Genomic DNA, 13,261 nt, shown 5'->3' with positions numbered 1-13,261 from the left:
TCATCTAAGGTGTCATGCACTAAGATCTAACTTGAAATAATTATTTAATTTAAATCTTCTAACCATATATCAAAGCAATTAATAATCGTCCATATAAAAATATATAATATGCACAGTGGAATATATCTTTCATTTTCATATTCTAAAAAAATTTATATTTCATTTCATCATCCAAAAAGTCATTTACATTAGCCATGAATACATCTTTCCAATTAATCTATTTTAATACATTCATGATCGTAAGAGAATAAAACAAAAAATAAAAGAAAGAAATAAACCAAAATTGGATCTGCTTCACTCCATTTGGTTATTACCCTTCCCTAAAATTATAAAAAAAGAACACATAGTGAGTAGAAGCCAGTAGGTCACCTGAACCTACCACAACACTTAATGCTTGGAAAGTAGAATAATATGCATGTAATCATTCAAATCAATAGTAGAATATGCTTATCATAAATTCATGCGTATAGGAACATATCATCATGAACAATAATGTTTAGTATGAAAAATATCAATCAGTGTGAATCATAATCTTATGAGCAATTATAAACTCTATTTTATTCTATCATATCAAGAACAATGTTAAAGTAAGACTATCATAGGAATTAGGTAAAATAATGCATGCCAATATCATTTAAAATAAAATCTAAGGATCTCTTTCAATCTCACTCTATCTAGTCTTGTCCTCTTTCCTACCCTAAAATCATTTAAAATCACATAATGATAAAAAGCCCAATGGTAACCAAACTAACTAAAGCTTTCAACTCAAGGCTAGAAGAATCAATATGCTACTTAGTTTAGTCAATAAGATCAATCTCATCAAAGATCAATTATCATTTGTAAAGTTTAAAATGATCAATAATAAAAATAGGGAAATCATTATAATGAATTTAAGAATTAATAACAAGCATGAGAACAAATTTTGAAGAAAAATATATATATATTATCTTTTTAATTAATTAACCAGAGCTTCTATAAATTATTAAAATAATAAATCTCTATCCAATGAAAATAACTAATAATTACATATCCCAAAATATTACACTATATTCATTCTTCTAAAATTAATATACAATAGTCTGAAGACCAATATAATTACTATTATATCACAAACTCCTAACTACAAAATAATAAGGAAAAATACAAACAAAATTAAAAGAAAACTAGAAGATCTCTACTAATCTCACTCCACCTAGTTTTTGACCCTTTTGTGACCTAAAATTACTTAAAACCACATAATGAGCCAAAAAGTTCAACAATATACCAAACTCATTAAAGCTTTCAACACAAGGCTAGAAGAATTAATTTTCCTATTCAGTTCAGTCAATAAAATCAATCTCATTAATGATCATTTATCATTTGTAAATTAAAGCTCAAAATATTTAATAATAAAAGTAGAAAAATCATTAAAATGAATATAGGAATCGATAACATGAATGAGAATCAATAAATTAGTGAAAAAATGATAAAATAATCATTCAAGCATTAGTAAAAAGAATTACAGGCGCACATGTTAATATTATTAGTATTATCTTCTTACATCCATCCTATCTATTATATGTAATCAATACTTGTATCTATATACATATTATCTATGTACACATATCACTACTCTATTTATTAATTTTTTTAGTATATGCATGCATCGATATATAGTTCAGCAAGGCATGACATCCAACTTTAATGCAGTATTTTCATCTTTCATCTATTTCTTCTTCATATTATTATATCATATCATTATCTACCATCTTTTATCATTATTATTATAGGTGGCCTTTAAAAATTATTAAGTCACCCTCTATCCATTAGTGTAATTCGGTCTTCTATTACAAGCTACAATTTTGATAATACCATAAACTATCTTTAATGGAAAGCTTGTGGGCTCACCCTCCTATACAGAATATTATGTTTTAATAGCTAACACATTTTATAGTGTTAACAACCAGTCTTTTTTGCTTATGCAAATATCACAATTAAAATAAAGAATGAAATAGTCAATTCTATGCAATACAAGAAAATCTATATAATATCCATAATTTCTAAAAAAAATATTTAACTTTAATTCTATCTGGAAAAATTCAGTGATAGTATTATCAAAATGTCCACACAATTCATTTCTATTATATACAAAAAGTTATATAGTAAAAACTCAATAAATCATGAAAAAAATGTATATTAATCAATTTAAGAGAGAAGAAATCTATCAAACTCAAAATCCTTGAAAATTAAAAATGAGATTTGGTTTACTTACAACAAATAAAAGAAATATCTGAATAAAATTGATGGATGAAAAAGCCCTGAACAACATTCCGTCTCCTCCCTCTTTTCCTTCTTTAGTAAGATATGAAAGTAAAATTCAGATTTTTTTATTTTGAAAAAATTATTTCAAAAATTTGAGTTATTACACATTAGGTAGGGGAGAGCCATTAGTTTCCTGAACGCATTCCCAAGCAAATGTTAGCCTCATTTTATCAGTTGTAAGTTTTTCAACTGTTAGAGGAACGCCAATATAGCTAGTGATCTTAGAAATCCCTTATGGTTCTAGTACTCTAGGGGGGGATCTTAAATCTTTGTTCATAAGGAAATGGATGAGATCTCCTCACAAATGGAAACCACTTTTTCAGAAAGAAAGGCTTACCTAGGAAGTACCAAGGACCTCCTGGTCATGACATATCAAAGTCTTCAGGAGGAGAAAACTTCAAAAGAAAAAGATTTATTTGTTCAAGAGAGGGTAGATAAAGAGAGCCTTTTAGTGACAAAGTGTAGTTTATGGCTTCAAGGAGGGAGTCATAGAAAGGACGCCGCCCAATCGAGCACCCAATGGGTGAGAGGTCCCATTCAAGAGCACCAATAACAAGATTGGCTTTAGAGAAGTGAACAATTTTATTTATGAGGGGTGCGGTGGGGGTTGGGCAGAGAGAGAGAGAGAGAGAGAGAGAGAGAGAGAGAGAGAGAGAGAGAGGAAAATCAGAGGTAGCATTGTCGTGCGAAAGGAGAAGGTTTTTTCAAACAAGGATAAAGATTCGTAGCAAGGAGTGCAGAGGATGGGATGGAATCGGTGCCCAAGGGAGGGGAAGTTTTGAAGAGAAAAATACGGGTGGAGGACATCGAAGGGGGTAGGATGAACCCTCCGGTAAGGCTGGAGGAGGAGGGGGTAAAGGAAGGTCACGGAAGCCAGCTAGGGCTTTTTAGATGAATGGTCCGTTTTTAAAGTTAGAGATGAATAAGTATACCTCTATACTCTAGCATACTTGATTGTAAAACAGCTATTTCTCATAATTAAAATTTCTAAAAAGTGGAACGAAAGTCTTGAGCAATTAAAAGTGTAACATATGTTAGTAAAGTAAAGTTATGAAAAGTTGCCCAAAATACACCTGCTAAGTGTAATACCAATTTTTTCCCTTTGAAATTTTAGTGCAAGAGTTTCTTATAACTAGCACACTCATTAAATATACTTGCAAAAAGCTATTTTTTATCATAAGAATTTTTAAAATGGAAAAAAGAAAATTATAGCTAAACATAAGCCTGAAAGTTGTCTAAAAAATTAAATCTATGACAAAGCTACCTTGAATAGCTGCTTAATGACATTCATATTTTGCTATAACTTTTTCTTACTTTTTAGAAAATTTTGTATGACTTTTTTTAATGAAAAAGTGAAAAGATCGATTAACTACTTTTTACATTTTTTGAAAGCAGTATGGAACTTATAGCCAAATAGAAATATGATAACTTTCTAGAAAATTAAAGTTGTTAACAAGTTTACCCAACTAGAATCTAATTATATTTCTTGAAAAATCAATGCTTATAAAACAACTTACAACTATTTTTTATTGCTATAACACTATAGTAGTAGATGTGCTTGTAAAAGGTTTTTTTAAACATATAACTTTTTGAAATTAAATGATAAAGTAGTATTGAAATAAAAATGTGGTAGAAATATATATAATAAAACTAAAAAAAAACTATTTCAAAGATAGTTTAAGTCAACTTTAAGAGAATTTTATCTTAAAACATGCCAAACTTTTTATTAAGGGGTATTTAAACTTTTCACTTTTGAAAAACCAATTGTAATAAATTTATTATTTTTAGGTTTACAAATTCACTTTCATCAAAATTAGGGTTAAGATAGTTATTAGAAAGCAAAGCTGATGAAAAAAAAAAATGCTCCAAAGAGATCTTATTATGGGGAAAAATATAATTTTAAAAATTATTGTGTGTATTATAGATTTTTTCCTTAAAAAATAAACTTTTTTATAGCTACCTCACTATAATAAATTTGATTGTTAAAATCTTTTGCTCATTATAAAAATAAATTTAAAACTAACAAAAATGTTATTGTTAAACAAAAATATGATAGCACATGTAAAATAAAATTGTGAAAAAAAATTATCTAAAATACTCCTTAAATCTAATTTAAAAATTATATATTAAAAGTTTAAAACCCTTCAAACTTTATTTTAGGGCTATTTAAAAAATTTAATTTTCAAACCGCAACTTTATTAATTTTATTCAACCTCAAATCCTAAATTTGAAACCATCAAAAATTACAAAACCTATTTGAACAATATTTATCAAAAAATAGATTTAATAAAACATACTTTGAATCACACAAACCATTATGGTATGTCTTATAATAATTTTGATAATTATGATTTATTATTTTAACAAGAGAAATTATTCATTAATAATATGCTTGTGAGACCAAGAGCCAATATTGATTTTATTTTATCTTCTTTTATAAATTATATGAAATTGATTATATCATAATGAAATTAGTGAGATTACTAGACATTAATTTCCTCACTTGCACAATCATATTCTCCCATCTCATGTAAATCAAAAATATAATCTACCAAGTTGGGCTAAATAATGGCAATGCTCAAGTCAAAATAATCAATATTGCACAAATCGTTTAGGATATATAAATTGTTAATAAAAAATCATTTAAAGCCATCAAATGAGTTTCCTTTAAATATTCACTCAAATTGTAACAAAAAGTCTAGGAAGCATACCATTTAAAAGAAGATAAATTTTATAGATTGAAATTATTAACACCAATAAATTACTACTAATAAGTCATACTCATAGTTGGCATACACATAATTAACACCACTTCAAAATCAAGCTTACCCTCAAAAAGCTTGAAAACATTGATCTTTTATTTGGATTTCTAGTGCACTATAAGAAATTTGAAGCCTTCTTCCTTCATAACATTTATTTTTGTAATCCTAAGTCATCTTGTAGGATTCTTTATTTGCTCGATGAGCTAGGAATCTATTCTCAACATTGGACTAGGTTGGATAGAAAGAGACTGTCACAACCCAACCCGATATGACCCGAAACTGCACAGGTCATATCATGTCAGATTGTGGCAAGACTCGAATCCCAAGATATATTTGGATAAGTATTGAAACAAAACTTCTGTTTTAAACACTCCATATAGCCGCTACTGAATACAAATATAAAGCAAAAGACTAAATCTTAAAATAAGTTTTCTAGATATCATTCAAAATACATATAATTTGAGGTATCTACAATAGTAAATGGCAATAGATAATATAACTAAATAAAGGTAAGCATGCAAAATAAAACTAATCAAACCAAAAGGCATATTAACAAGCATAGATCAGAGCCTACTATCCAAATTACTTAGTTTGCTCCTTACCCTTCCCCTGACCTTAAAATTGAAGATAAAATAAGAATAAGCTAACATGACTCAATAGCCTATTACAGCCTAAAATAAAAATAAATAACTGAAATCAAAAGAATTGAAATATTGCGATGTAATAATAAATTGAAGTATTATACAAAAAGCTAAAACTGAAACATATATTTATACCGAATGCATTTAGTTAGCCAACGAACTATACTAAACTAAAATATAAATAAAAGTCTTATATCAGTTTTTAGAATAGCCCTTAGGCTCCAATATTCTAGTATATCTCATATCAAATCCCACCTCAATCGCCCACTGACATCGACATAACAAAATCCTTCCTTGGTCCCCCACTGGCGCCAACATAACAGAATTTTACCTCGGTGGCCCAATGGTACCGCATATCAAAATCCTAACTCGATTGCTCATTAACAATATCATCATAACAGAATCCCACCTCAGTCACCCATTAGTACCAACATAACATCACATCACAACACATCATATCATATCACATTTCTTTTAAATTTGTGGATGCATTTCATTAATTAAAATATAATTGGACTAAATTCAAAAAATGCCAAAAATAACTTAATGATAGGCAACAAAAATATTATTGAGCAAAAATTCACAATTTCAAAATATAATTATATTATCAAAGATTATATAAAGCATCATTCTGAAGCTTTAGTTAAATTAAAATACTATTTTTAGATGTTAAAATATGTTTCTGAATAGATAAAAATAACTACTTTTTAAAAATCACCCAATATAAATTTTTTAGAATATACTCAAAATATTCATATTTTCAAACTTTATAACGTATAAAAAGTTACAATGTAAAAGTTTTACCAAAATAAAGTTATCCTTAATTTTTGGTAAAAGAAATATGAATTTGATTGGAAAATTTTTCAAAAATATTAAATTATTGAAAATTAAAATAGGAAAATGTAACCAACCTCAAGATCAACAAATATCCCAAATTGGGCCGACAAACAAAAATGACTTTATACCTACCTAGCCTAGCTTTTATTATTCTCTCTTCTCTCTTCTCTCTTTTTCTCTTAATTTCCCCAAACTTTCTTTGTTAATGGAAATGAGAAAATAAAAAACAAATGGCTCTAATAGCTTATATAAGTGGGATTAGATTTGTTGTGAATTAATATAAAAATATAAATATAATTATTCTAACTTTTTAGATTTTACATAAAATTCATATAATTCTTTTTATATCTTTAAATTTGAATATCCATAAATTATAAAAAATATTCAAAAGTTAGCTAAGCATATCTATAATGCTCTGTTGAAATCTTTTTATAAAATGGACACTTAACGGTCCTAAAAATCGTACTTGTACCGACATATATCATTTTACTAAAGAAATTGCACCAATGCTAAAAGTTATGAAAAAAATAATGAGACTAAAATAAAACAATATATATATTATGGCTATGATGGTTTGTGATTTAGACTTATGATGACTCCTAAAATTATTTCTTACTATTACAAGTAAAAATATCTTTTTTCAAATTTTTAGTTATAGAAATTCACCCACCTTAAAAAATGTCATCCTTAATATTTTCAAACCAAAATAAGTCAGAATAAATTCTGATACAGCTGTCTCATCTCATATTCCTTCTCCTAAGTAGCCTCTCTGACAGTCATGTACTTCCATTGCATCTTGACTTGAAATATGTTTGCTCATCAATTTCCTAACATCATATGTCAGAATCCTATTTGGCTCTTTCCTATAATGTAGAATAGGATGAACCTTCATATCATTAAAAGATAATCTCTTTTCAGGATTAGATATCCACTTCTTCAAAGAAGATACATGAAATACACTATGTATATCTGACATATGATCTGGTCATATAGGTGATTAAAATTAAAAAAAAAAATGATCAGGTCATAATAACATATAAGCTGAACTACCAATCCTCTCAACAATCTCAAAAGGTCAAATATATCTTACACTTAGCTTATTGATTCTTTTGAATATGCTGACACCTTTTATTAGGCTAACTTTAACATAAACAAAATCACCAACCTAAAATTCCCCCATCTTGTATTTTTTATCATAATACTTCTTCTTGAAATTATATTATCTTTTATTATAAAATTGATGCATGCTTATATTTAAGCAATCTTCATAGGATTCACAACATCTCTATTTTGGCTATTTTGAAACCTATGAATGATGCTTCTAAGATTAATACTTGAAAATTAGTAGAATGGATCTTTAGCAGAACTTGATTTTTTTTAATAATTTAGATAATAGCTCATGGGTTATTAGGGTGGTGGGGGTGGATTTTAACATTATTTCTATTGTTACTAAAAAACTTACGGGATCCAGTACTCCTAACATTGTTGCTATGAATGTATGAATGAATTTAATAATATGATTCTTAATTTTGGTCTCACTGAGATTTGTTTCACTAGTTTTAAATTTACTTAGTCTAATAACAAATTTGGGCCGGGAAAGACTTGATAGAATCCTCTTCAATAACGATAGGTTGTCTCCTTTTTCTGCTACCTCTATGTAATATTTAAGTAGGACTATGTTTTGTTATTATCCTCTTTTAGCCTAAATTTAGTATGATAGCTATAATAGTATTTATCCTTTTCATTTTCAGATTTCCTTAATGTTGTCAAGGATAATTGGTTGGCTCCTATTACTCATTATAATGGCAACAATGATATGATTATCCTCTCTTTGAAATAAAAAAGACATAAGAAAAAGTTGAAATGGTGGAACAAAAATATTTTTGGTAAGATTTTTCAAATCATCACTAAAGCTGAATAGAATGTTATTAGCCTTGTGAATCTTTTTTCCAATGACTCTTCTACGGAGAACTGGACTCAAGTTTAAAATGTTAAGCAACATCTAATCATATTACAAAATTATGAGGAAATTTATGGGAAACAAAAGTTTGTTCTAAACATCTTTGTGAAGGGGAGAGCAATACTAAATATTTTCTAATTATCATTAATAAAAATAAGATTAGGAATTTTATCAGCAAGACTAAATTTCCTTCTGATATTTGGTGTGAGGATCAAGATGTTGTTGGTGTTTCTACCAGTAACTTTTTTAATGATTTTCTTGGGCATGATAAGAATGTTGATCCCATCTCTTTTCCCCAAGTTATTCCTCATCTTGTTTCTAGTATGGATAATGTCAATCTCTTTAAACCCTAATGATGGTTAGATTTATAATAGTCTTATGGATATGAATAAAGACTATGTGGTTGGCCTGATGGGTTTACAATCCAATTCTTTCAAAAGTGTTGACATATTATCAAAGAGAACCTTCACAAAGCTATTCTAGCGTTGTTCAATAATTTTAATATTTCTAATTTTTTCTAGCACTTTTATTATTCTTATCTCTAAGATTATTATTCCTCAATATTGGAATGACTTAAAGCAATTAATTTTTGTTCTAATTTTCGTAAACTTATATCTAAAATTTTATCTTCAAGGTTGTCTTATATTCTTCACAAGATTATTTCTAAAAATCAAATGGGTTTTGTAAAAGGGAGAAACATTATTGATAATATTCTTCTTGCTTAAAAGCTTATTCATGATATTAATAAAAAGGTTGTTGATTAAAATTTAATCTTCAAATTGGATATTTTCAAACCATATGACAATATCAATTTGAATTTTATCTATAAAATGCTTGACCTATTTGGCTTTGATGTCATTTTCATTAATCTTATTAAGAACAATATTAAAAATGTTTGGTTTTCTATCAATAAGATAATGTCTTTTAAGCTGCTCAAGGTATAAAACAAGGAGATCCTCTATCTCCTGCTTTATTTATCATTAGTGTGGTTTTAATATTTCTCATCCCTCTTTTACTAATGACATTATCTTATTCTATAATGGGTTTAAAAGTGGCATTAAAAAAATTTCTAAATTTCTTTGAGAAGAGTGCTTTAAACTTTAATATGTCAAAAAGTTCTTTCATTGGCGGTAAGAGCATGTCAATTTTGCATTGTAATAATATTAATGAGATCAATTGTTTCAGTAAACTATCTCTCCCCTTGTTTTTTTACTTGGATGCTCTTTTCCATAAAGGGCATAAAAAATCTTTTGTATTTGATAAGATGTTCATTTCTATTTCTGATAAGTTATCTGCTTGAGAATTTAAGTTTCTCTCTATGGGGCTGGACTTGTGCTATCAAGAGTGTATTTGTGTTGCCCATTGAGCTGTTGTAGCTCACTGTGGTTTTGTTTCTAATTTTAAAGATCTAAAAAATAGAATAAGCTTATTGATTAGTAGTTTAAAATTAGATTTGAGTTTATAGTTTTTTTTTACAGTCATGGCTAGTTTATTATTCAATTTTGTAGCTTCTATATATAGCCATGTACTGTAGTGTAGATAAATTTTGAAGAAATGAAAGAAGTATTTTAGATGAGTTTATTATCATCATTTGGATGTTTTAGTAGCTATATAGTCTATATTTTCTTACAATGAATATTGGAAGAAAATCTAAAATATTTTTGAACTAAATATTGGGATTTTCTTGTCACAACTCAACATGACCAGACTTGTCATGATCAGGCTAGGTTGTGAGATTTTGTTTGTTTGAGTTCACAATTATTCTAAATGGCATATTGCTACTGCTATCCTTATGCTTGTGTTTTTGTTCATATGGATGGAAAGGAATAATAGTAAATATAGTAACATTAAGATGTTCTATGTGAGAGTGTTTAATTGTCTTAAAGTTAAAATTTAACAATTGGCCATTATAAATATTTTGAAGCCTCATCACTTTGCTGATAAGAGCAGTTGGTATTCTTATTTTAATATTAATTTTCCCAATTGTGATATTTCAAAAATGCCTATTATTGCCAAATAGATTAAACCTTCTATTCATGAGTTCAAAATCAACATTGATGGTGCTGTCAACAAAAAATGTATAGGATGTGGTGATATTATCAGAGACCATGTGGGCCACTATATTTTTGCTTTTTCTATTAATATCACTTCCGGTAACATTATTTTTATTGAATTATATGCTCTCTATAAAGGCTTACTTCTTTGTATTGATATTAATATTGCTAACATGTAGATTGAAATTGACTCTAATTTGTTGATGCCCTTTGTGGTTTCTCATAAATGCCACAATGCCAATTTATATAACATATTTAGCAAGATTATTGTGTTGTTGAACAAAGTTAATTTTAGGATATCTCATATCTGGCTTGAGGGTAATATATGTACTAATTAGCTTGCTAAAGAGGGTTAACTCTTCTAGTTCTCTTTATTTTAATAGTGAATCCAACCTTGGACCTCTTAGTGGTACAATCACGATGGATATTTTGTAACTCCCATATTTAAGAAGTTAATTTTTTCCCTGTTTCTTTTATCCTATTTTATTATGTTGGAGATAAGTGATTGGTGGCTTTGGTTTATTTTCCCCCTATCTATGGGAAGGCTTTTGGTGCTATAGTTTGGTAGCTACCTTTGTTGTTGTGCCTTGCGTGTGGTAGTTTTTTTTGTATGGTTTTGATTTGGGGTGGTTGTTATTGAGGCTGGGTGAAGTTGCTCTATTTTTTGTTGATATATTTGGTTTATTTTACAGAAAGTTGGATTTATGTGGTGGTTATTGGTGATGTATTATTCTTCATCGTGGTTGACCTTTGTTGCAGCACCTTTCGTGTGGTAGTTTGTTGGTATTATATTTTATTTTGGGGTGATTTTTATTATGGCTAGGCATAGTTGTTGTGTTTCTGTTGTTATATTTGGTTTATCTATTGGAGGTTAGATTTATATGGTGGTTATTATGTCAATTGGTGATGTGTTTTTCTTCGTGGTGGTTAATTTGATGCTAATGTTGTTTATGTTACTTTTGCTCGATTCACTACGTCTGTTTGAAGTTGCATGGGGCTTGGTTTAGTTTGGCATTTTATTATTTTCATTAGGTTTATTATTTTTTTTCACTTTCTTTTGTTTTATTATGTTCTTATCTCCGTATTTCTTTTTGGTTGGTTCATGTTGTTGGTGGTTGTGATTTCTATGCATGATGGTTTTAATTGCTTTCTTTGGATGGTTGATTGGTGGTTATTTTTCTTATGTGGTTTCTATGGTGCTGCTGTGAGCTAATTTCTTTGGAGATTTTTGTCTTGGTTCATGTTGAGCTTCTTGTATATCTTAGCTTTTGGTTGTTTTTAGTTTTTTTAGTGTGACTTTTTCTCTACCTTTTTGTTCATTTTATTTTTCCTCTTATTGTATGTAGGAATCTTAAACTCTTTGGAAATTTTTTATTTTTTTATTGTAGCTCTATGAGCGCTAGTGAGTTTTTTATCCTCATATTTAAGTTTTCTAAAAAAAAGGAGAATTATTTTGGCTTATATATCAAGACTTAAAAGACCAAGAATTTGATCAAGTAATATTTTACAATAAAAAGCTTTAATAATATAAAATACTAACTATTAAAGCATCAATTCAAATTATTTGTTATTTATTTAATCTTCATTTTGGTCATCCATAAGAGTATAATTTTTCTTCAATTTTTTGGCACTTGAAATGTTCATAGAACTATTTATTTAATTATTTCTAGAAATTTATATGATACTTTGAAGTTTTGCTACATTTTTATATGATTTTATTAAGAAAGCAGTCGTTTTTAGATTATTTTAATATTTTTTTCTTCATTTAGGTCTTAATAAATGAATCAATATTTGAAATGCCCGCTTTGATTCTTAATAAAATTGTGAGCAATATTATCAAAAAAATACAAAATAAATTGAGAACTTTTAATCATCACTCAACTCATTGATCATAATGAAATACAAAATTTACTTTGAATTATATATCACTCATTTTATTTTTTTTAATAATATTTATCCACCTTTAAATGTAAGGTTGATTCTGCTCCGAGGTTGAAAGCTGTCCTTCAACCCAAAGATTTTTTATTTGAATCTTATGTATATAATATGTGTATGAATTCTTCGACTTCATTTGAACAACTTTTTTATTACTTCTTAAAAAAAAATTAATTTTTTACTAAAATCTTTTTTTTTTAAATAATTAAAAAGTCGTACCAAGAAAAACTTAATCAGCCCTAATGCCAAAAAAAAACTTTTCTTGTTAAACATTTGAAGTCAAATTAAAATAAAATGGTTTCTCGAAGCTTTAAATTTTTTTTTTCCATAAACAAAATGGAATCTTCAAAAATAATAATAAAAAAATTCAATAAAATTTAATGCTTGAAAGCGATATAGTACTGTGTGCTGTACTCACGCTGACACGCGCTTACGTCAAATGGATAGCTAGCTAGATTTTTCTTTTTGTTTTTGGATGGCTAGCTGTAGCTGGCCGGATGAGCGAGTATTCTAGTCCATGCATGGTTTCAGAGTAGTTCTGACTATTTAGCTTCAAATATTGTTTAGGATTTAAATAAACTTTTAAAAATTAGATTAACAAATCTAATGCTCAAATTGAATTTTTAAATTTAATAAAAAAATATCCACGGTTGTTTAGCTTGGTTGATGGACGAGTACGATTGAAAACTCTCAACACGTGCTCGATTCGACTCGAGCTGTAGAGTCTCTTAAGTGGGAATTTTTATTGCGTCCTCCCACCTGACGCATCTT

The sequence above is a fragment of the Dendrobium catenatum genome, unplaced genomic scaffold, assembly GCF_001605985.2.
Source record: "Dendrobium catenatum unplaced genomic scaffold, ASM160598v2 fragScaff_scaffold_1067, whole genome shotgun sequence".
Taxonomy (NCBI): Eukaryota; Viridiplantae; Streptophyta; class Magnoliopsida; order Asparagales; family Orchidaceae; genus Dendrobium; species Dendrobium catenatum.
Note: the sequence above shows the minus strand (reverse complement) of the source record.